Source organism: Adelges cooleyi, unplaced genomic scaffold, assembly GCF_023614345.1.
Source record: "Adelges cooleyi isolate 19-005CV unplaced genomic scaffold, UGA_ACOO_1.1 ACOO_flye_CR_arks_rails_tigmint_CR_PRNA_30, whole genome shotgun sequence".
Lineage (NCBI taxonomy): Eukaryota > Metazoa > Arthropoda > Insecta > Hemiptera > Adelgidae > Adelges > Adelges cooleyi.
In genome coordinates, this window is record NW_026095971.1 from 6013420 (window position 1) to 6039632 (window position 26213).

Here is a 26213-nt window from a genome sequence, read left to right on the forward strand (position 1 = left end):
ATATATTTCCTTGAATGCAGAACAACCAATTTTATTTTTTAGTTTCATGACCAACAGACTTGAGTTTTTATAAATATTTTTGTCTTTTACCTTCCATTTTTATTTACACTTACTAGTTTTGCATTCGTTAAGTATGAAGAGCTGTTTTTGTTTTTTTTTTCTTCGAAAAGTTTTAAAATTCGTAGCTAAGACGATTTTCGATACGGTCGCCAAAAAGTGTATAAATTATGAATTCAAAAAGTTTTCTCGGTGTTTTTTTACGTACAACATTATCGAACTTGCAGAGAATGGTGAATTAAATAGCGGCGACAGGATTGTTAAGTAATATTATTTATCATAAGGAAGTAGCCATTGGATTTGTTTGGTTTTCGATGTTTTCAGATAACTGATAAAAAAACAAAACGGCTATAAGTGGATGGCTGGGAAATATTACAACAACGCACGGCGGGATTGATTTGAAGTTTTTCTGGCTTTGTGTGCCCGTCTAAATAATACCTACAACACAATAGCGTGCAGTACGGATTATTCATCAGCGTGTGGACGGGGATTGGATTTTGAGAGCTCGCTATGTTTACAGTAATGATTTTAGCAGATAATTTTGTACCTCAGCCGTTCTGCTGCGGTGAACCTATTGTAACGCACAGGGTTAGCACAGACTTTTATCATTCGCCGGTTGCAGCTTTTATACCGAATAGTCCGGAGAAATGATAGAGAAAAAAACCGACATATCTAGTTTGACGAGCAAACACTGTACACATATAACATGGTATATGAACTCACGTTCGAACGCCAGACTTGTGTGTATTCATTCCGTCAATGACACCAACCGTTGTATGTCATTTGACGTAAACTGTACACACTACTCGTATGTATTATTATATAGTTTAAAATACAGTAAATATAGTTTCAAAAGAAGTAAACGGACATCACTAGTGTTCCCCGTTCTAAAGTTCATTATATTATGTATTCGATAAACAAATAAAAAACAATTCTACACTTCTTCCCTCGCCCGCGTCTGTTGCGGGAATGCAAACAAAAATTAAATTAAACTCGTTAACGACTATTTATTGTCAAGCCATATTGGTTTCGATAAATGTTTAATAAAATATGCGTATATATATATATATATATATATATATATATATATATATATATATATATATTATTAATTATATATATTAAATATATTATTATTATTTTTATAATATTATAAAATATATTTATAGTTACATACACTTACATACACAAAAATAAAAAATAAAGTATAATATAATTCAGTAAGGCTATTAAATTATGAAAAAAGCCAATATTTTTTTTTCAGCAAGCTATTTTTTTTTTTTGTTTCAGTTAACATCCAAAATATTAACTGCCGGATAATAGGTACTTAAAGATAGTAATAATAGGTGAATTCTCTTCTACTCCCAGAGTGTTCAATACATCATATACGTTAAACATAATCAAGTCTCAAAAATAAATAACAAATCTGCTTATTCAATAAATAAAGCCAGAACACTCTCCAAACAATCTCAAAAACGATTAAGTGCAAAATTGATTTACACCAACTCATTAAAATCGATATAAATATACTATGTGTAATTCATAATTTGATACATGAAGAAGCCCTTAGTCATGAACAGCAGCTAATAACTGTAGCCAATGGTGGCATTAAAATCATAACTAAACACTTGAGCGACAAAGCACGTGGCGGTATAGCGTGTTTAATAAGTTTTCCAATAAATATAGACAAGCAACGTCCGACTACTGCCACCGCAAGGAAGAGCGGACGAAGAAAAATTATAAGAATATTTTTTAAAACCTAGGCAACAGATTCATTGTTGAAGATTATTACAAGTGACAACGCTAAGCAAATGTATTGTGAGTCGAAGTTAATCATCCTAAAAAATACATATCTTCCTGAAAGTGATGCACAGTATTAATTCTGAAATAATGTTCACTAGAGAGCCGTCATACTGGCCAGCTGTCCCCGAGAAAATTCCAGATCGGCTCGACTTTTCCGTGGTGATATGACCACGTCACTATGCTCCTCACGTTAACCTCAAACGTCTAAAAAAATGACATTGTCCACTGAGCCAAAACAGAAATACCGGAAGCTACTAAAGGAAGTGAACGTAAAAATCATCTACCCGGCAAAAATAAAGAAGCAAAGCGAGAAAAATTTAGCGCATAAAGTCAACCATCAGATAAACCCGAATGAAACCTAGTTAGAAAAATCTACATGACAAGATCAAAGATATGAAGAGCGAAACATTTAAATCTTACCGACACGGTAATTTTGACAACTTACAAGGATCAGGAGACTGCAACTGACAACTTACAAGAAGCAATAGACAACTCCCTTAGGGTAAAAATGTCTGGACACTGCGCACTATCACTTGACAACAAACGACTTCAGTATGTAACCATAATCATGAAAATTTGAATTTCAGACATTCAACTGTGGAGTTGTGTCTGCCAATCCAGAAATTTGCCGGCAAACTTTAGACAAGATACATAAACACAGGTACAATACAGTTGGATAATTCTGAAGACATCGGGTGACTTAAGCATAAGAAACCATGTGATCTAACTTTAAGCTAGCAGATATAAACCATCTCAGTATAAGTGGCTTCTGCACACCTATGCTCGGTAATATTATGCATACCGTCTATGGTGATTGTATGTCGTTTTAATAAAAAGTTTTTAAACACATTTTAATAAGTGTTAATATAAATAATTATACAAATGTATTACATGATTTATAATAGAGAATAACAATTAACAAATTACTATATAATATACTTATAGTCGCAGTAAGAGAAACAATAGCATACCTTGATAATAAATAAAGACCGTCAATATTTAAAGGGCCAACATGAAAAAATGTTTACTATAATCGTTAATTAACACTCGAAATCCCGACTATAATTTTAAGCCTATGCGCTGCAGTTTATTGTTTACCTTGTGTATATGAAAACGTCAAAGGTTATATAATATTATAAATGCAAGTTTAAAATCCTTTTTCTACTCCGTTTATAGTTATGAACATACAAAACTAAAAGGCACAAAAAGCTTTAGATGTAGGTTTTAATTTAAGCAACCGTTGAACCAATTCTATGAAGTATTCGTATTTTTGTTACACGAGGTAGTTTGAACTCTATAAACTTTTAAAATAACGTATCAGTCGTAAACAAAAATAATATTATAATAATTATTTTATACTAAAAACAGTTAAAACATAGAAAACAAAGGCTATTTTTTACGTCAATGGCATTGTCGCATTAAAAATATTGCTTTAAATCGAAAGTTTTTTACTTTGTAAAAAATTGATTATTATTATTAATTTATATTTGATAAAAATAAAAAACAATGCGAGTAAAAAAAAATACCAGAGCAAACAAACAAGGCTTTCGGAAAAAATTATGATGAATAATACACGTTAGTTTTTTAATTATAATATTATTATGAAAAGCTTATTATACTGGGCTCGATTACATATTATTTGACTCGTTGTTGAAAAACCTTGTACACACTATAGAAAGGCTTAGGTCAGCAAAACCACTAACTAATCTCTTAGTCCGCGTTTTGGTATTTATATAATAATAATATAATATTGACAATGTAATTATTTTTATCTTTATTGCTTTCTTTTTATTTCAAGCGTGAACTACAAAACTTTCAATGGCTCTTCGACAAATTCTCCGGGGGAAATCCGGTCATGTTATTCAGCAGCTCATTTAAATATACCGGGTATTGCGGTTTTTTAAACGGATTAACCCCACCCGCCTTGTCCGGGTAACCCATTTGTTTCCAGGAAAATCCGGCAAGCAGATGTTTTAACACCGACACTCTATTGCTCGCTTTCTTGTCAGCCAATAAGTCTAGCCCTCTTTTACCGTTTTATTCGTAAAAAAAATCCCGACACCTAAGTTAGTGAATACAAAACATAGTACATTAATACGTAATTTATCTGTTATACCAACTTAACATAACAGAAAACCGCGGATCACATCATAGTCGGTACATATGTTTTATGTATTTTGTGTACTTATACTTTTAGCTTCGATGCGAAGCTGAGTCAAGGTATTATTTTTAAAACGTGTGTTCTTATATTATTTGTTTAATCGTGGTATCTTTTATACTGGTGGACCGATTCCTGCAAGTCAGAATTACATTTCTATTATCTCTAAAATGATTTACGTTTATATGAAACATACAGAATATACAAATCTACAGTTTCGCATCGAAGCGTTTATTTGAATGCGATTTAATCATTTTCAGTTACTAAACATTGTGCCCTCTCCTCCATCGTCACCGTGTCCCAAAATCACTGTTTTGGCTTTATTATTATTATTATTATTATTATTAATAATGTTTTTATTCGATACTGGTGCCTACGAGCGTGTCTAAAGTGCACGAGACGCGATCCGTATTGATCTATCTGCCGGCGATACCCAATGTCACTTTCTATATTTCATTAAACGGCCTTGAAAAACGTCCGAGTGATTAATATCACTCGCTTATTTACTCCATTCCGACCTAAATTGCTTTCTCGATTTTTCAAATTAAAAAGCTCAGTTTCCACCGTAATCACTTTAGACCGGCCGCAGTTCACGTAATGAGTTAGTACGTGGTACTCCCACGAGTCAACTGGAATTCCGCAATACGACATCACGCACTGTGCCGATAACCGAAATGCCGTAAAATCGAAAGTGGCTTTTTTCTGAAAGTTTCATTCGTGTGAAGTTTAGTGAACACTATGCATTTTCAGCAGACCGCACGCTTGAACATTTTTGATCTTCTATATAACCTTCACGGTGTCTTAACCATGAAAATATTCATAATTTACACCGCTGATTTGTGTATATCGCAATGTACTGTACATAAACAATCAAAGTGATGTAGATGGAGTTGATTCCAAATTCTGTTTTGATATTTTCAAAAAATATAGAAATAGTTCAATGCATAATATCCATACTTTAACTCGGATTATTTGATTGAAATAATATACGAACAATAAAAATAGAATAGAATAGTCTGGAATGATGTCGGAAGGCTAGCCAACAAGCAAATTGAAAATTGTGCAAGAAACAAGACGATAATATTAGACTAGAGGTAAGCATACCTAACCGAGCAGTAAGTCGGACAAAAAGTGGGTGGATCATTCATCAGTGTACTATGGTAATAATGTTTTAGACATAGTTGTGCGTGAAGTAGATAGAAGGACGAAAAATATGGAATGAAACGGCTGACACCGCTTGTACGGAATAGCACGAAGAAAACTAATTATAATTATTTCAATTAAATGATGAATAACAATTCGCTATAGCTTTAGACTGATAAGGTTAACCACGCACGACAGTTACAACGGTTCACAGCAAACGATTCAAACGGTACTGTCGTCAAAACGGTTAGGTTACAACAAATTGTTATGTATCTGAATAATAATATCGGTAGTGCTTGAAATACATTTGCCTCGCGTTGGCTGTCTAGTATCTTTTATACGATGCGTAATTATATTTTGCTGATGAGCTTCATGTTTTACGTGACCAGTTATATGCAACAAACATATTTCATCCGTACACCAAAGATGTGCCTGAAAGTCGATTAGGCCAATCGAACGATGTAGACGGTAAGGACATGAGTTTGCCGTACAACGGCGTCAGCAAACGAAAAAGGTCCATATTTAACGAGTTCGTGGAACACTTGGCAAGGATAATAATTGATCAACATCAAGAACCGCGTTTGGTACCAATTAACCCACATCCGATTAGTATAAATTTTATGGAAAGCGAGCAAATTAGTAAAGATACAAATACACTATTAAAAAAAAAAATACGATGGAAACCTTTGGACAAAAGGGACAAACTGAATTTTGATATTCCGCCGCCCGAATTCTATTCCGAGTTTACAACAATTAAAGAAGGTACTATAAAAGCGACGGACAAAAAGTCAAAGAGAGCTAGAAGAAAACTTATGTTAAAAATACATAAGGCTACGAAAACCCTGGCAAAGTTGAATATAGTAAAGAAAAATTAAAAAAAAAAAAAAGGATCCAAAGAAAATACGCCGCTCGACTACGTTGAGCCCTAGGTTATTGGACGTCCCCAATGAACCAATATTAGATATGAGTAGAGATTTAGATGCATTAGTTGCCGCAGGAGTACAGTATTATTATATAAATCAAGCTGTACATAAAAGGTTCAGAAATCTTATAAATACAAAAATGACGGCTATGGATAAGATGCATCACGCTATATTAAAGCTTTTCTACACGAATTTTTCGAAAAATATCGACCTGATAAACCCGGTCTTATTAACTTAAAATATGAAAAACGAAAATTTTGCAATCAAACATTAACTCAGATTATTAAATAAATTTACAGACTACCAATTCGAAAAAAAACGGCCGTTAATATATGAGATATTGAAAATAGAAAAGTTCAAAGAACAATTTAAAGAACAAAATTAAAAATTTGATTAGATAACGATTGTTATCTAAACATCAAGTTCCTGTTGGGGATTATGAAGATATTGTTAAAATAATACATGCATGCTATAAAGCTCAAAATCCTTAGTTTTGAAAAAAAGACCTTAAAGCAAAATTATAAGCATTGAAAAATGGCGAATACTATATTTAAAACTATATAAAAACATATTAAAGTGAAGTAATCAACATTAAAAATGTTTGCAGTATATTTTATCAGTATAACTGAGCTGATAATTTCCTAAAGCCAGTGGCCCTTCTTTGGTCAAAATCTATACTTAACCTGATTTAATCTGTCGCCTTTTTTGAGTTTATATTTACTATTATGACCAAGTAACAAGTAACAACTGTTATTCCGTACGAACTTCTAAACTTATTTTGACTCATTTATAATGTATATATTATGTGATGTGTATACTGTAAAATACAATGATAATCAATTTAAATATTTAAGATAGTTATTGTTTTATTTCCATAACTATAGTATCTTCTTCCCCTCATTCCAAATACACGGGGTCAGCCAGTCACATTCTCTCTCTCCGGCATTCAGGTCGACGTGTTAAAATAATATTAGACGTTCCTATTAAATCAACAATTTCCAGTCAACCAGATTGAGTGACGTTTCGACGGGTGCCACCATCGAAAGCAATGTTGTTGCTATATCGAGCTCTTTAAGGTACCATGCGGTGTGCTGAACGATTCAATGTAAATTTAACCGAATGCTTGCCGTACCAAAGTCACTTTTTCTAAAATACCCGTCGGATTCAGTTAGCCATTAAACAAATCATCTATACCCTTGGGCGAATCAATACGCAACTGGAGTGTAAGTTTTTTTTCCTTCATTACATACCGCTGCTAACGCATAAATCACCGCTGAACTATTTCTTCTTCAACCCAGCGTGAAAAAAAATATTATCCGAAGCAAGGGAAAAGATAATAAGATATTTTTTTTCAATTCTACACGAGAAAACATTAACTATCGCCAAATAATAGATGATTTATATGCAATATAAATGGATTTCCATTTGAGTCAGTGACAAATACTCCCGTTGATTAAGAAATAAGAAAAAACGCGTTACTATATTTGTAATTTATTGTTGGACAATAATAATAATAATTGTTGTAAATTTGAGTGTATCAACAAAGTCACGATAAATTTATATTATTGTCAATATTTACCTGTACGCTTTATAAAATAATAACTTAAGCGGCTAAGCTGCTTTCTTTTGTTTATAAATCAAACATTCACGCTACACATTCTTAATAGTCTAATGTTTATTGTTTACAAATACACTTATTTACTTTTTTTGTTTCTCTGATCAGATAATGGAGTATTGTAGAATGCAAATTTGTTTTTATCAGTTATCAGATTCATAGTTAAAATAAAACAACAGCACCCTGCGCTATTAATTCAGGGGCGGATTTAGGGCACTTCAGATATGCGGCCGCATAGAGCGGCAAGATTTTGTTAAATATATATTTTTTTTTATGTAGTAAAAATACATTATTTTTTTATTTTATTTTACTATTTCGAAATTTAATTTTGAAGAAAAATATTAGATTTTCCTATTTTTAACTTTAAAATATTATGTAATATTTACGAATACTGGAATATACGCTTGGTTTATCGTTACCGGTACAGTTCACCGCGCCTGTATTTCACGTATACCATTCATTTTTCTGAAATCTAAAAAAAGAATCAATCGTTAGGAGAACGAAATAAAATTACTTATATGATGTTTTTCTTGTGTTATATTAATAAGGTTAAAATATATTTTCATAAATATTTATTTAATAAAACTAAATGTATTTAAATCGGAACGTTTTTTTTTTTTTTTAATTTGTTTACCGTTTTTATGAAAAAGTAATTGCAAAATATCGAGAAAATATTTTTATGCAAGAACATTTTGTTGAACAGAAGTGATTTCTATTTTGAGGATAGGAGCCGTAAATTTCGGTTAGCAAAGGGATGCCGTTTGACAATCCGTCCCTGACTATTATATTGAAATACGTGTGTTTTGTAAAACATGAACCGAACAAACGAATGAAACAAACCGAATTTCTTTAATCGACGGGACCACGAAAATTTTATAAAGTGTAAAAACATATAGGTACGAATATATTAAAAAAATGTAAAATTGTTGTAAGTGTGTGAAACGAAGCAATTAAATAAAAACCTATTTTGATAGATAACGACGGGTATTTTTAAGACTCATACGAATTGCCTTTCGTGCTAGGTACTAAATATTTTTCATCCTAATTGCCTCCCAAGGATATCCAAATTCCCTCCGGTGACCTTTATTTCTTGTCTTAACGATTTGAGTCAAAAAGTACTAGTTGTCTCCCGTGTTAGGTAATAAATATTTTTTACCCAAATATCCTCCCAAGAATATCGGATTTCAAAAAATTTGTATTCATAATTTTTTTAATACAACACCTGTCGGCAAAGTTGATACCTATCTGTGGATTTCGATATCGATGTGTTATTATATATTTAGAGGGCTTGTTATCGAGTGTATTTGTTTATTTGTACAACTTGGAGAATAAATATGTTTCCTTACATGTTCGCTAGTACGCGTAGACGATTTACAAGTGCATATTTACCTCATATACTCAGTTTTACTAAGCTATACATAATAAGAAAAGGGTGAAACGTTAGGCACGATTTGATTTTTCCGGATCCGCCGGATTTCCCGCCCATAAAAATATCACAATACCGCACGAAGTTATCAGTTCCAAAATAATATGATACCACAATAGATAAAAATTATAGTGCCCTGTTTCGTCGTAATTCTATTGCTTTTTTCATAATATGTTTTCATCGATGTTGGGTTTCTCGGCAAACACTTACCGACAACGTCCGTACTACACCATTAACTCTCCAGCCGTGGAACGAGGATTACCTATGTTATGCCTCGATTAAGCTGACGAGCACATAACACACTTTGGCGGTGGTACAAAATCGCAAAGTCTAAAGAATTCATCACAGAAATAATGTATTACGCGGATACCGATCGGAGAGGTGATAAAACAGTAGCCAAGTATTTATTTATTAGTTTATCACGTCCATCGCGTTTCGTCGTTACGAAGAAGTTAACGTGCACGTCGAGGGCGCAAACATAAATATACTTTCTAGTACTTAACAAGCGAAGTTAATGAAAATGTTCACCGCCCCTGCCAGCAGACCCTCGTTGACAATATCGCGCTATTATAAGCTCGGTACGGATGATCGCGTAAGTGTATTTGTGGTGAAGTTCTAATGAGGATAGTCGATTTTTAAGCCGCCCCGTGTAAGGATTCACCTGAACGCGATAACCCGCAATTGCACACAATAACTGTCCCGCGCCATGACATTCCGGGGTAAGTGGTTAAGGTGGAAGACCCGTGACGTACGGCCGTGGAGACAACACCCTTCTATTGTTATACATATAATATACTAAAATATAATACACATAGATACACGGAGAAGCGTATTACAAACGGTCCTAGTCATCGCCTTGACGACGTCGATCAAACGAAGCCCTATACTTACCAGGCACGTATATAGCCTTCGGAAAGAGGTCAAGTGCCGTCACAAGCGCTTCGTGCACCACCTCCTCGACGCCAAGAGTTGATGAAATAATAGGGCAAAAACGTATTCCGTTTTACCAACCCCGCGTTTTTTAATAATATTTATTTGTATTATTATACCATAACGGATGAGTAAAAACTAACTTTATATAATATTGCCAACAGCTTTTGGCGTTTAATCATTTACACTAGGTTTAGGCCGGGATTATTGTGTTAACCGAATTAGGGAGAAATGGTACGGAACTTGATACAATTAAGAAAAAACATAATAATAAGAGAATGGAGCAAAATTTTCAAATACCGGAGCCCTACTGTTACCTAGGCATATTGCCTAATAAATTCACTCCGTTCTTAAAATTATATTATAATGTATCGGTGAGGTCTAAATTGGAAAAAGCGATTTTCTGTTAAGTTCATAATAACTCAACGATCGATTGATACTTAATTTAATAATTTCTCCACATTTTTCGATCCGAAAATTTAGCAGAATATGCAATTTTTCGCATCGTGCGAGCTCATTGTGCGTTCGTTGCAGAATAGACGGTATTATATCAATATATCATTATAATATAATAGTATATAACGTATTTTTCTACTGCAGCATCAATCGCTTTTGAAAACGTTTTAATAATAGCCGTCAAGGAATTTGATCCATTTATAAAGTAAACCACGCGAGAAAAATCTCTTTTGTCGACAAGTATGTCTTAACAAATAAGAAAATGTTTACGTTTCAGTCTAACGTTAATTTATAAGAGAAGAGCTGTCATTGATTTGAACACAAATATGGCGCGCATAAATATTTAGATATAACATATTATTATTATTGTGGAATGGTTTGGCAAACACGTCACAAAGTGTTTTATTATGTAAACAAACAAATTTTCTTTTGGCTCTATTTGTTTATGTTGCATTTATATAATTTTAAGACGCCAAAAAGAGCTTTTGATGAACAAACAACGCGCGATAAACTTTAAGTCAACTTACCGACACGCGTCTATCGAGTCCTTCCAAAACTCAACGTTTCGTTAAAGTGTTATTATAATAACACTAATATACAACCCTAATCCGTGGCATAACATATTATAATCATCGTCACATTGTTGTTAATAATACACACACACATATTACCTTAGTTAAGAAACGTATAATCTAATTTACATTTTCGGTTTAATCTAAATGTTCTTATTTGAATGGGTAACTGGACAGTTCAAAACAGGTCCTGATTTAGACATTTTAAACCATAAGGCTAAATATTTTTAAGGGGTCCCTTTCCATAAATTAAACAAATACCTCCCCAAATATTTTTCTTTATTTAATATTTTATTACTACTACTAAGAACCACTTGAATGAGTAATAATAACGATTTATTTTTAAAGGTACAAAAATAATGTCAAATATTTTCCTCCGCAGTAATTTAAAAATGCACAAAGCCACCCCAGAAAACGTATTAAAAAACATCTAGTATTTTGTTTTTATTTTTTAAATTCATTTATTTTCTTCATAGCATATTTTATGAATACAGCTATTCATATCAAACTTTAAAAAATTCCAACTTTTCGCCTCTTTATACATAGGACACTCTATAGTTAGTTTCCCGCTATAAACAGGGCTTGAGCCTCATGTAATAATATCAATAATAAACATATTTTTCACACAACTAGTAATAGTATTAGTAAAAACCTTCTAACTTTCTAACATGTACAATTCTAAAATGTATTCACACCGTGGATACATTTTTTTTAAATAGTTCACATAAATAAAAATATTGACTGTGGTCGTTATTTGATAAATACGAGTGTGAAGCGAAGTGAGGCCCTTTTAATTTGGGGGCCATAGGCACGTGCCTATCTTGCCTGATGGTTAATATGGCAGTGGTTCGAAAAGAAAAAAACTAAAAACGAAGTATGACATTTTTTAGTTAATAAAGTATAATGATTGTGCGTGTTTAGCTAACGTCGATAAATACCAGCTGATATATTGTAAAAGCCTGACCGCGTGACGGCGATTAGTGACGGAGACGATTTGCGGTGATAACACGCGTCTAAACTACATTAAGTGTAACGTAAATTAAACAATATTTATAATAATCAAGCATGTAATGTATATTATATATTTATAAATATATATATTTATATATGTATATATATATATATATATATGTATTTGTGTGTTATAGACTTACGCGGAATAGCGCTTGGAAATGTGCCAACACGTGTGATCGCCGACTCGGATGGACGGCTCTCCCACTCTTTCCCTCTTTCTATATCGTCTCCCTTGCTCTATCTCTCTGTGTATCACAGAGGGGCACCACCAGCACGCCGGTATGTGACTGTCGCGTATAGGTGTGTGTTCCTAAACGCGATCCGCGGACTGAGATTTCCGCACGTACTCTCGGATACCGTGCAAGCCGACCCGTTGACTCGGGTGGTTGCTCAGAAAAAACAAATAAAAATAATTATTCTTATCTCGAGTGTGTTGTGTGCACGGTGGTCGGTGTGGTGGTGTCGGCGTCGTCGTTGGAGCAAGACGAATGCGTGCCGGGGTCTCGTGGTGGACTGACGGCGGCGACGGTTGTACCAGTGACCGGCTGCTACGACGGCGGCGCTGGACGCGTGTACGTGTAAGCGTGTATGTGTGCGCGCTATACGCCGTGTGTGTGCGCGTGCCCGTGTGTGTGCGTTTTTGGCGGCTGTTCGCGCGAAATCGGAGGCACGGCGGCGCGGCGGGACGCTCGACGGCGGTGCCGCGCGATTTCGTGGCCGCCGGCGCCAGCGACGGCCCGCCGGACGACGGTGGCGCGGCCGGGCGGACCCACCAGCCGCCGATTGGGCCCCGCTCGCGCCCCTATCGATTCGCCGTTACCTTCGTGGGGCCGCTTTACGCGTTGCGGCGTTTACTGCTCGGCTATCGCCGCCGGTGCCACCGCGGCCGGACACGCAACACATACCCCGCGATCGGGCACGCTTCCCTGTCACCAGTGTCTTATGTACCTGGACACTTAACTCGGGTGTCCGCCCGAAATTGACATCGCCAGTCGAGGCTGGTCGAGGTCAGCTTGTAATGTCACGTATAGCCTAGCCGACGCTGTGGACTAGGCGGCAAAACAACCCATTTAGGTTGAAACCTAAAATCTGAAAAGTTGAAACCCTTACGACGAGACATAGAAAGGTGGACGGAAGACATCTAACTGTACATAATGTATTTAGTGGCGTACATTCATTTTTCGCGAGGGGTATCAGACACTATTTTTAAAGAACCCTTTTGTACCCAACATCCTTTACAATGTATAGTAATGGAACTAATTCAATATGTATTTTTCCAAGGGGTTTTGATCAACTACCCATTACTGGCCTCATGAATGAACATACTAAAGCACCCATACCAATGGATAGATGTATGTACTTATTTTCCCTGGTATTTTAATATGTTAAGCACCCCCCCCCTCCTATATTCTTACAGTAAGCAGCTCTTTTGAGAAGTGGAGCGATAGTACCGAGTTTGATGTCTTGTCCACAATTACACTGACGTATAAGAGATATGCCTAGCCGGGTTCGTCCGTTACACTTTTGACGGTGTCTTTTAGCCAACAAGCATTACTGTAAACAAGAGAAATTTGTGTAGGAATATGTTCCTATATGACATGCGAACATTGTTCGCATGGCTTAAATATACCAGGATTTTGTATAACCCCAACCATTTATTTTTAATTCACAAAATAGCAGTGTAAGGACATATCAATGTTTTTTAATATACATGTAACATATCTTTATAAAATAAATTTATTTGATTGATTCCCTTAACGCTGTCATTTTATTTTTTATGATATGAAATTTAATAACCTGGTATATTTAAGACATGGTCGCATGTACATATCACAAGTGTTTAAAATGTATCCAGTTAGTTTTGCTAACGTCTAGTCAGTGGTGTGACAGATATTTTCATTAAAAATCAATTATTTAATTTAATAATATAATTTATGTTTTAGCCGGCGCCCTTAGTAAATATATTTGGTTGATTGTGATGAGATAATATTGAAATATTTCTGCTCATTATAAAAGTGGATAAACGATGGTTGACTATGATTTATGTTAAAAGTTAGAAAATAAAACGTAAATTTTCGTTAAGTAACTATTTACCACATTATACTACTTTTGGGGTGACCATTAGTTTGTTTTTTACACAAAACAATGTAAATGAATCCACTGGTTTTAGCTTGATTATTTAAAAAACCGAACAATTTTTATTTTTTTTATGATTAATTATTTTTATATTACAAATAAAGACTGAAACGCGGAGTCACTTTCTGAAGTGTCTACCGAACCGATTTCAATATTTTTTTTTTTTTACTAAACATCTTCTTTATGGGGGGCTAAAAGTCCGATTTTTTACTTTTGTTTTCAAAAAATATCCATAAGCATTTTTATTTTCACTTTTTTATAGTTTTTCTAATACATCTAACTACTTTTTTAATCGCTAAATCAAAATTCGCCCTTTTAACCCCCATAGAAAAAATAGTAAGCTTCGCATAAAAAAAAAATGTTTTCGCCTTGAAATTAGTAGACATAAGAAAAATGGCTATTAGATCAAAATTTGTGAAATATTGCCTATCCTTTGCACCTTATTAAATAGCGCTCCCCCTATATTCCGTTCCCCTTAAATATCTTCTATAATAGCTTATTTGGAGTTTGAAGAAAAACGCTTGCACTTCTCGTCGTCTAAGAGTTATTTATAAGTAAGTACCATGTAGTATGTACGCAAGACGACACATAGTATCTAGCCAAATAATGTTGAGCATACGTCTTCTCCCTTTGTACAATATCTTATGGAATCGATATGGTCCGAAACTATTACCAAGGGCCATTAATCTCGTTTACGAGCAAATATAGTTAAACAGTTGATCACCGTCGTAAAACGGTTTTCTAGCCTCGGGGTCATCGAAGGACTATAATATTTTGTTGAATATAATACAACTTAGGTTGGCCTATTATGACCGAGCTGATATTTTTTAACTATTAACTGAGAATGCGATAATCAATATCGATAATTAAGTAGGATTATTGTTAAAGGTAAATTTATGGTACTTATGGCTTAACAATATTTTGAGTCAGTGTATTTATAGTATAAATTATAATATAACATTAAACTCGATGTAATATGATAATCATAATTATCAATATTAACGGTACGTCGAAACGTCTCTTTTCAAATTGCATTGTCCTATAAATTATATTATCATGATTCACGAAACACAGACAACTCTAGGGAAAAGAATACATTAAAGTGTCTGCCGTTTGTTGTGGAGATGTCAAAATGCAATTAAGCCGTCACTGGACTACTCAACATTTACCACATAGTCTAAAGACAGGTCCATCAACCGGATGATATCATGAGTCGCCAATTTTTTTATCGCGCGTCTTTATTTATTAGTACAAATTAAAGGTAGAAAAGAGAAAAGCACAATTTGATTCTCATGCAGTTGGCGTTTATTAAAATAGACAGATTACGCGCAAACCCCATTAAATGTCTATTTCACCAATTACTTAAAAACCCGTATTGGCATTTCTTTTTGACCGATACCATTCACCCAAACCGATTCCCAATAGTTTACTTTAATAAAAAAAACTCCATGACTCAACACTTATCTCGAATTTCCAACATTTGTTTGTAAAACCAACAGAATATTAAATTATAAAAAGTTTACGTACCATGCTAAATTTGTACTGGTGCTAAAACCCGAATAAATATTTTAACTTCGAAGCGAAGCTGAGAATAAATAGATGTTAGTTTTTTTGCAATGATACTAAAATAAATTACAGCTGTTAGTGCAATTATTGATTGTTTTCGTTGTTTGTTTACTTGATAATTAATTTGGCTCAAGTCAAAAGTATAAGTTCACTAAGCTTAATTAAAGAAACGTTATTAAACAATTCGTTGTAAAACAACAAAATTAAAACTAAAATGGCGTTTATTAAACGTGTATGTACTAGTCCGTTATTAAAATTGCTTTTGTAATTTAATATTATAATTTTCAGGCGAAAAAGTTTTAATTTATATGTAAAAGTTTAAGCAGTTATTACTTAAAAGTTGTTGGTAGGATATTTTCTACGACGTTATTTCTATAGGACTTTGCCATATTAGTTTGACCTCTTTGTTTTTTTTTTACTATTTGTGTTCACTGTACAGTTTTGTATTGGCACATGCACTCCAAATGTTTTAACGGTATAATATTATATTATCAATACCAAATGTATTAATTAATGTTAAACAAGTGAAGTTATTAAGTATTATTAATAATATCTAATAGTATTGATGCACAAAAAACGTCTTAAAGTATGGGTAGTTATCAGTATTTGCGCGATTTTTAAACGTTTAGGTATAACTTCTAAACTATTGGCGAGCGACGCAAATTTTTTGTTGATCTGTAGTCAGTACTTTGGATTAAAAAAATGATGTCCGGTATAGTAGATTTAATCTATTTTGAATCGCCATTTTCACGGTGGTATGCTGACCATCATGTCCGTCAACAGGAAATGGCTAATACTTCAAATAATAGTATAATTTATGAAAGCATATTTTTAAAACACACTTCTTTAATCGGTTTATACGCCTTGATGTTGTATTTATTATAAATAGTGTCCCGCTTTAAACTTAGCCAAATGTCTTATATTATTAGCCACAGTTTGTAAATGAGTTATGAAGCAAGAACTCCGTAAATATTATTCAACGTTCATTAGATAAATATAATGAGTTGACTGTTTTGGATGCTTAATAAAACGTTTGAGTATTTAAAATTAAATACATTTCCATGCGAGTTCTTTTGCAACAAATTAAAAAGATATTTTATTTTGACAAAAAAGAACTGTCACTCAATCGTGATTTCAATCGAGTAGTTTTAGCTTCGATGCTTATAGTATGCTGAGAAAGTATTATTTTTATCTATATTAAAAAAATAAATTCTAACTATAGAGTTAAAATAAAAATAAACCCGGTCAGCTTTGATCTTAGGAAGTTTAAAATATTAACCAGAAATGTATTTTTTTACAAAACCTCTCAACAATATTAATATAAATTTAACTCGTACTTGGTAAATTGATATTTTTTGTATTTAAGACAATATATTACTATGTGCCATTAAAACGTAATAATCGTTGTTAGACTACTATCGTATCCTTTTGAACAAAATCAAATAAGAATAAAATAATGAAAAACATAATTATTTCAATTGAAGACTTTGGGGCAACAATTATGAGATGTGTATTATTAGCAAGTATTATTTATCTTGTATAATATACATAAACATTTTTTTTTTATTAATTGCTTTTGTAATTACATATTATAGAACTACTATAAATGGTGAAACGGGAAATTTATTAGTAGTTTCGTTTATTGTAAAACAAACTTAAAATATTTACCCTGTCAAAAGCGATTAAAATTAAATATATCTAAATAGAATATACTTTTTTTTCAGAAAATCTTATCCCAACTCTGCTTTACTTACTCTCGATATAATAATTTTACACACACACATTTACTCTTAGTGAAGTGAAAATTGTAACGATCATATTTCACCTGACCGTTACACAGCACCCCTGACTATACGTAGTGGAACGGTCGCACACACAGGACAATGCACGCCGCGTAGCACCTAATTAACCAGTTGACTTTACCATCGCGGACCGCCCGTGCCAACACATCTTGCAACTACCGCCTACCCGTCTATGTCGTTCATCTCTGTGTGTACTGATCACAACTTAACTCCGCTCTACCAACCTTCACCGTCTGGACTCAGATTAGGTTAGGTATATATTTGTATATTTATCGCATGCATGTTTTATAATTCTATTTTATTTAGTGATCTTACATTTTAATAAACACCTTGTAGCTTGCACTTGAGAGTCGACTACCTTATTAGTGTGACCGTCCGTTTTAGCCCTTAGGGCGATATAATAAATTAACTAAAGGCACTTTAAGGCTATTACAACGGCCTAGCCAACCGTTTTCCTTCATGGGATCCACGTCCATAGTCTTGACGATGGGCACTTTGCCTAGCCAAGCTAGTCGAAAAGGTTCGTTACACAATATACACAAAATTAATGTTAATTGTTTTTTTTATAAATAGAATTAAATGAAGAAATTTGCATAATGGGAATTACGCGTAACGTACTTTTTCTATATTTTCTTATTATTCATAACTATAGGGCATCTAATATTTTTTTTGTCCCGTATGCCATTTGAAAAATATATTATTAATTTATAACAAAACTTTAAACTAATAGTCCATATTATGTAGACGGACGTGGGGTATATAAGTTTTATACTTCTTAAAACCTTTCATTTTCAATGAAATACAATGCTTCTAAAGGGTATTCCACGAGGATTCGGCAATTAAAGTGGATGTAAAATAGCAACTCCATAAGCTCACTATTCAAAATTAGTAAACTCTCACGGGAAACTGTATAATATGTCAGTATAGAATAATAAGTAATTCAAAGAATAATAAAGAGCGCGCTGCGTTAAACATTAAAATATTGTTTATCATTGAACTCAACTGTTATCTAAAAAAAATTGGTATGCAACGTAAAGACCCACCAATAAACCGTGTATGTGATATATAAGGGAAGGGGGATGGAAAATGTATCGTTCTAGTTAAAATACGTTTTCTTCAAAACAAGTTATCTTTCCCGACTACTCGACTATCTTATGTCTGCGCTCTGTTTTAAACTTAAATCAAGTCGTTTGTCAACAATTGATTCTAAGTTACCAAACAACACAATTTTTACTAACGAGTCTTTAATTTTATCTAATTTTCTATTTTTTTAAATTTACTATACATTTTATTATAAGTTGTGACCAAATCAAACTGTATTTAATTTATATAGCTTTAGAAAATAATCAGGCAATAAAATAGTTTTATTATCATAGCACTGATGTATAATTTATAAACTAAGGATTACTCTTTCGGCCAAAAAGGTTTTTCTTACGTGTATTAATAACATTCAGACCGTCGCACGGTTAACTAATGCGCATAAAATTACTAGCAAAAACGAACATAACATGAAAATTGTGAGCAAAAATAAAAACTATGAATAATTCTTGAGTAAGTATATAGCTGATACACTATCAGGGCTATTGCCTATTAAATTTTTAAGGTGACATTTGCCCATGATAGCATATAATATAACTATTATAATAGGTACCTACTATCTTTCATAGTTTTTATCAAGTTTCACAACAACAACAAAATGCATTTTTATTTTACAACATAATATAAATGAATAAAATACGATTAAATAGAAGTATATTTTTAAAACATTTTAGATTTATTAATCATTAGTGTTTAGTAAAAACGAAATAAGTCAGATTTTTCTAAATTTTCGGTTTTAATTAATTTTAATCCAGACCGAATAATTGGACGGCATTTATAAAAAAGGAATTAGTCCACATTGCAACTGATTAAGGTCAAAGATAAATAAATTGTTACTGAAAATCGAAATGCCTCCAAATAAGTTTTGATTATTTTTATTAACAAACTTTATTTCGCCTTTGCTACCCTAAAATATATTCTGGCAATAGTCCTATTTAAAACTTCTCTTAAACTCATTATGTAAAATGGGTTTTAATCACTTTTTGGTTTGTCAACGTACATCCTAAAATATTCCATACAAATTTAGAACTCATTTGAGTATTTTTTTAAAAAGTTGACAGGTGACAGTATTTTTCTGGTACGATTTCTGATGTATAGACTTGCTACTAAAGAATTCAGTTTAGTGATTTAAAAAACATCGTGGGTCCAGACATAAAACAGAATTTTAAAACAACACCTTCGCTAAAATAAACCTGTTGTAAGATGGCAGAAGTTGTGACGTAACTTTTGGTCATAATTAGTGAAATTACACTGATAAGTTTTAAAATCGGTATCTTACAAAGTGGAAAAGTGTGGTATGCCTGAGTGTTTTCACTATCAAACTATGGTTGCTAATATGGAAGTTAATTTAAAAAAATACATTTTGCTGATATGTCAAAGTTCGATCTCCTCTCATAAAATATATTAAAACTAACTTTTGGTTCAATTTTAAATTGCTTGTATAATAAGGAATACATTTATAATATTTATAGAAATAATAAAATAATTTAATTAAAACATTTTAATTTTATTTATAGCAAAAATCTACACTACAGTTAAAATTTCATTACTTCCACGATTACTAGATTGTACCAGTTATTGTGTACACAGTACATGTAATTAGAATTGTATTTACTATTGTTAAATCAAGTTTTTATGAATTCAAGTTTGCTACTTGGTAACAGTGTGATCACTGTTTGAAAAGTGAAAACTAGTTTGCTATAAGCCATCGACTTGGTGGTAATAGAAAAAGCTATAATTCATTTGTCACTATGTTAGCCCTTTTCAATATTTTATTCCACGCAATTCCACTATTTTACTTTGTACACTCTAATTTTTACAAACATAATACGTCAATAACCATAAGCAGTTGTCATACAATCCATACAAAATAGGATCTTACTATTTACACGAGTGTATAACACCATCAACTGTCCAATTAAAAATATTTTTTTCGTTTATAAATATAAAAACTCATTTATTATAGTTATATTAAACAAATAATAATGAATTTTTTTTTTGCCATTCATGTTTATTTGTTATTAAAACCCCGACAATTATTTTCAACAGCAACAAGCTATCGAAATTGTTTATTGAATGAAATATACTAAATATGAAAATACATAATGACGATTTATCGAACGATAGTGAAAAAACGCTTTGTATTTTTTACAAATATTTTTTAAAAATATTTAACATTTTTTATGTTAAATTATATGCATATTATTATAATAATATATCGTGCACGGCCAAATAGACATGTCACAAACGATTAAATATTTTAAAAGGGATATATTATGTTTTGCTCGTTATTTGAAAAACAACATACACTCACGAATAGATATTATATTACAATGTATGCACATATCATTTAAACGTCTGGTTTCCGTAATAATAAAAAAATGAGACAGCTACGGACTAATTTGATTTAAAATAAATATATTAAAAAACAAGCGTAACAATAGCACAGCAGCCGTAATGTCTCTTCCCGTCCTATATAAATACCAGTGTCAGTGCGGTTGCCTTGACCAAGAGTAGGCGAGGACGAGGAAAATACGTGTTTTTAATATTACTGTTTTAGCGTCTGTTCTTTATAGTATAGCGCGAGAATTTATACAATGGAATGTGTAAAATTACCAACATAATCGTGATTTATACTACTAACGAATGCCGTTGCTCGCCAATGAATATTATCGTATTTAGAACATTAGTATTATATGACGCACATATATATTTATATATTGTGTACACGAGAGTACATGTAAACTATAATTTTTTTGGCAGAACTTAGGCGGGTAAACGGCAATGCGTGACTTGGGCCTTGGTTGGTCGCAAATCGTTGGTAGGTATCGCGGTATACCTAATGCATATAACTACCGAAGTTAGGTCGACGACAAACTTACATGGAGAACACGCAACTTAGTCAACCGTGAAACACATTACAATCGCAGCCAAGTCTCGTTTCGTTGATTTTTGGATTTTTTTTTTATTTCCTTTTCTAATAGTAAAATTCAAAAGTTTTCTCAAAACGGCCCGCGTCGACTGCGCGACTATCGATTTAGTAGTGTTATTATAGGTATACTACAGTTATAGTTTATGTTTTAAGTACGCTATGCTTACTTTTTGTTTTTTATTTATTTAAACGCCATGAGTGCCCGTGTTCCAACTGCTACACGGCGGATATAAAAATACCCAAAAACATATGATATTTATAATAACAAAACCGTCACTTTTTCACTATTTTATTTTAACAATACCGAACACAAAATAAATAAATAATAACGCCGACGATAGCTCTGCAAACTATTTAGTAACTCGACTGGATGTGTTGCTCAACATACATCATCATCGCCAGAGCTCCCACCAAAAATGTAGTGTTACCAGCGTCGTCGTCGTGTATACACACATTAGACATAATATACATATGATGTATTTCTTCTTCTACTACTACTACTTATGCTACTCGTACATACACACCGTGCGAAGGTCAAACAGTCGACGGACAATATTAAAAATATACAACTATTGTTACTGTCATCTCAATCCTTAATTGAATCTCTAGATTCTAGAGCGCCCAAGCGAAGTTCTACTTATTGACCACTTAATTAAAATTCACGTTCGAATTCATATCGTTGTTTTCGACCATCACTCGCGCGACTTTAAAATAAACAAATAAGACATCTTAATAAAATGTCAAAGAACAATAATTGTATGCGAATCAAGCAAAAGTAAGTTATTCAACCTTTTAAGTTCAATAATTTTGATAATTTTGTTTTCAACCCTCTATAATAAGTAGTAGTATATTATAGCAAATTCGTCAAAAAGTCATGATGGTCCTTCAAGGCTTGTTAAGCTACATGATATATCGATCCAGTTCATACAAAACACATTGTATCTAACATGAGTCGTTCAAAAATAAAGAGCCCAGTTTCACATGCTTCCATAGTTAATGGCGTAACTTCATTATCACATACTTCAATAATATTACAAAACACGCAAATTACCTTAAGTTTATACAGACCATGCAAAAGGTGCCGTCATTGATATTAAGTTTTGTACTTTTATTAGCCAATAAAAAATACTAAATATTTTATTATTTACGAAAATCAATAAAAGTTTTTATAAAAGAAATAGTAACTTATGACGAGAAAAAAACAATTTATTCCATCTGGGAAACTTTTAAAGTTTGTAAAATTTTCAAACGCCTATTCTCGAAAAAAAAACTACATATATATTACTAAACGTTAAATATTATTTTCAATATATACGACACTACTACTTAACGTTCACTACTAATGTAGTGTAATACAAATAAATATGTTACTAAATTGTATTTTATAATCCTATACCTACTTAAAAGTTTTAAACTACAACACTCCCTAAGTAGATGCATAAGAGATAATACAGTTAGGCACAAGTTTGTAAACTGATAACTAACTAACTGTGAACTAATAACGTAAATTGTATTATAATCTTTAAGAACTTTTTCTTAAAATAATGATTCTTACATACAACAAAAAGCCAGCCCAGTGGGGTCAGTGCATAGCAGGGATTCACAGGGGTTCCAGGCGTATTATAACAAAATGCTTTAATGCAAATCTATAGATGGTAGAAATACAAAAATTGATAAAAGTATTGTAATGTGCTTAAAATTATATTTTGAGTAATAGGGTGGATACGATTAAGGTTGATCATCTGTCTATTAAAAAATATTGTTGCCGTTTATAACCATATAATATAATTAACAATACAATAAAAATATTTTTCAAATACTTGTTGACTGTGAGTTAACTTACTCAAGCAAACTAACAATTTACTACTTTTAAATTTTTCCTTTTTTCTTAATAAAAAAAAATTGTCCACAGATTTTTAAGAAATCATATTTGTTATAGCCTCACTCTATATTTACCTTCAATCTAATTTTCAGACCTTAAGTTGCAAACCTACGTTCGAAAAAATGAAATAATGAAAAAGTTTTCACTCCTAAGGGAAAATGTTTATGATAGTTTATTGGTTTGTCAAAGTTTACCGATAGTACTTTGTTCAACACAATTTTTCATACAAGTTAAGAACTCATTTGACTATTTTTTTAAATGTATGGCGCGCTGTGTAATTAACCATAAGTTGACAATTATATACATTTTTTGGGTGTTATTTTTGATTTTGAAGAGAGAGAAATGAATTTTTTATATATTTGATTTAATAGAGGGTACTCTATTAATGGAGGGTACCCTTCAGGTATGATTTCTGATCTATAGATTTGCTAGAAATCGGTTGAACGGCTAACAAGATATCATTCAGACACAACAAAATTAAAAAATACATCTTAGTAATACCTTCTCAATTTCGCATCAAAGCTAATAATGAAAGAAGAAATTTCGCAAGTTATTTTTTATAAAATGATTTTCCAGTCTAAATTAGTAACAATAAAAAACTAAATTTGTATAGATGTTGAAAAAAAAAGTATTTATATTAAAACAAAAAGAACATTAGTACAATTTAAACAGTTATTCTTAGATTAATGAATACAACTTTTTCTTTTTAAAACAAACAAGGATTTTATATTAAAACTTCATTTTAATTTAATTATAAATAAAAACCGGCTGACGAATTATTGGCACATTACTCTATCGAATCTGAAGGTTATTTATGTAATCATTGCGACAACACAATATAGTTTTAAAAATCTGTTGTCAGGGTCAAAAGGTAAGTTCAACTAATAACAGAAAAAATCACACGTTCAAACACGAAAATTAAAATTTTTAATTAAGAGAGCCTAAATTTTTATCACATATCAAGTTCAACCAACCGCTTAAACTGTGCAAGTTTTAGGCGTTTAGGTTTAATAGAAACCGAGAAAAAAAAATACCCATTAAAATCAACCAATCATCAGATCGCCACCAAATCTTTATTGAAACAATTCAAATAAAACAATTTTTTTTAATAAAACCTACTTATTTGCAAAAATCTAAAAAACGTTATTGAGATATTATATTATGCTTATAAATTGTGCCCATGCATGTATTGATTTTTAGACTAAAATAATAAAACTGTATTCATATTAAAAAAGCAAATGATCATAATGCAGTAACAAAAATATTGTTTTAAAAGTAATTTTTTTTTTATTGGGTATTACAATTTTAGAAAAAAACCAAAAGAGCACCAATGGTATATGTGAGCAAAAATAAAATTTGCATTTATGAATATATAAGTATAGTTCAATTAACTCGCCTTAATGTTATTTTAAACAAATCTTGTGCGATAAAACCAAGGGTCCGGATAAAGTTACAGAAATTGTTCCGGAACTTAATCATTTGTTCCGTAGTATATGTTCCGGAGAAAAATATTTTACTTTTTCTTCTAGAGACAAGATTTGTCATCTAAAAGGAAGTGGTTATAGTGCAGTGGTTTCCGTTGCCTTCCGCACCAGTCGGGTGGCGGGTGACCATTTCTCTCTCCAGACGGTTGTCTGCCCAGCTAGAGAAACGGCCAGCGACCGATTACTGTCAATACTCAATTATAATAGTTTAAGGAAGAATGGAAATTCAAAATACAAATTAAGTGTAATTAAGAATTTACAGCCATAATTTTATTCTGAAAAAATGAATCCCTTTATAAAACGCGAGGCCTCAGTTAACTCATCTAACAAGTAAAAAATAGGTGCCTCGTTTTTTGTCTTAAACTTAATTATTCATTCTAGTAATTAGGCAGTGATAAAAAAATTCGACTGTTCATTTTTTTTTACTTAAAAAATATAAAAATATGTACACTGTCTTACCAGCGTGGACGTCTTGGCAGATTCACTCATTAGACGTAATTGTTAACACAGACGGGTAGTACAATAAAGCGTTTAATTTCTCGTAAACGGTCTTATTAATGAGTACCTTCAACGGTACATCGTTAAGTCTAAGTTTTTTTTCTAAAATCATCGTCCGAAATCGATGCCGGTGGGAATAATTAACAGTGCGATTCGAGAATATGTTAAAGTCGGGTCTGTGTAAATTACCGAAACCAATTATTCTACTGCCACGGATTGTTCATTTCGAACGAGCCCAGGGCTAAACGTCGACGGATTTGGTAATGACTGACGATCCCTGCGATGACGACGGCGGTCAGAAAAAGGAAATCTGTTTGCGTTTAACCGTTATGGAACGGCATTTTGGAATAGCTGTCGTAAAGTTACGGTCGAGTACGACGGAAATGAATGACCCTCGTGTGCCGGCCAAGATAAGCCAGGAGCCCCGGAGGCGTGTCGCCGGAATGAGCAGCGACACACAATATAATAATAATAACAGCCAACACACGTGGCTGTGAAAGAGGGATGAAAAGCTTGCCGGCCGTGTTTAATTGATGGGGCTCGTTCGGAAAACGCGGTAGCAATCGTTTTTACAGAGCAGCTGCATAATACGCCATTATCGCAATAACATTGTATACGGAAAGCTATTACCTACGCATACACGTGCCGAGAAAAATAAATAAATGGAAAATTCATACGCGACCGAGGTACTTGGGCCGGCCCGAATGATAATATTGTA

General features: G+C 32.6%; 1 protein-coding gene across 4 annotated transcripts in view; it reads right to left on the reverse strand.

The window, feature by feature from the left end:
• Positions 1-26213, reverse strand: part of LOC126838805 (complexin) — a 146234-nt gene that overhangs the window by 119645 nt on the left and 376 nt on the right. Inside the window, exon 1 of one of the 4 annotated variants that reach the window (XM_050573520.1) lies at positions 12238-12630. The exons of 1 other annotated variant lie outside the window; for it this stretch is intronic. The gene's annotated coding sequence lies outside the window, so the exon portion shown is untranslated. Of the gene's footprint in view, positions 1-12237; positions 12631-21798; positions 21981-26213 lie in introns of those variants that run through there. 2 more of the 4 variants (XM_050573518.1, XM_050573517.1) reach the window with 2 other exon arrangements.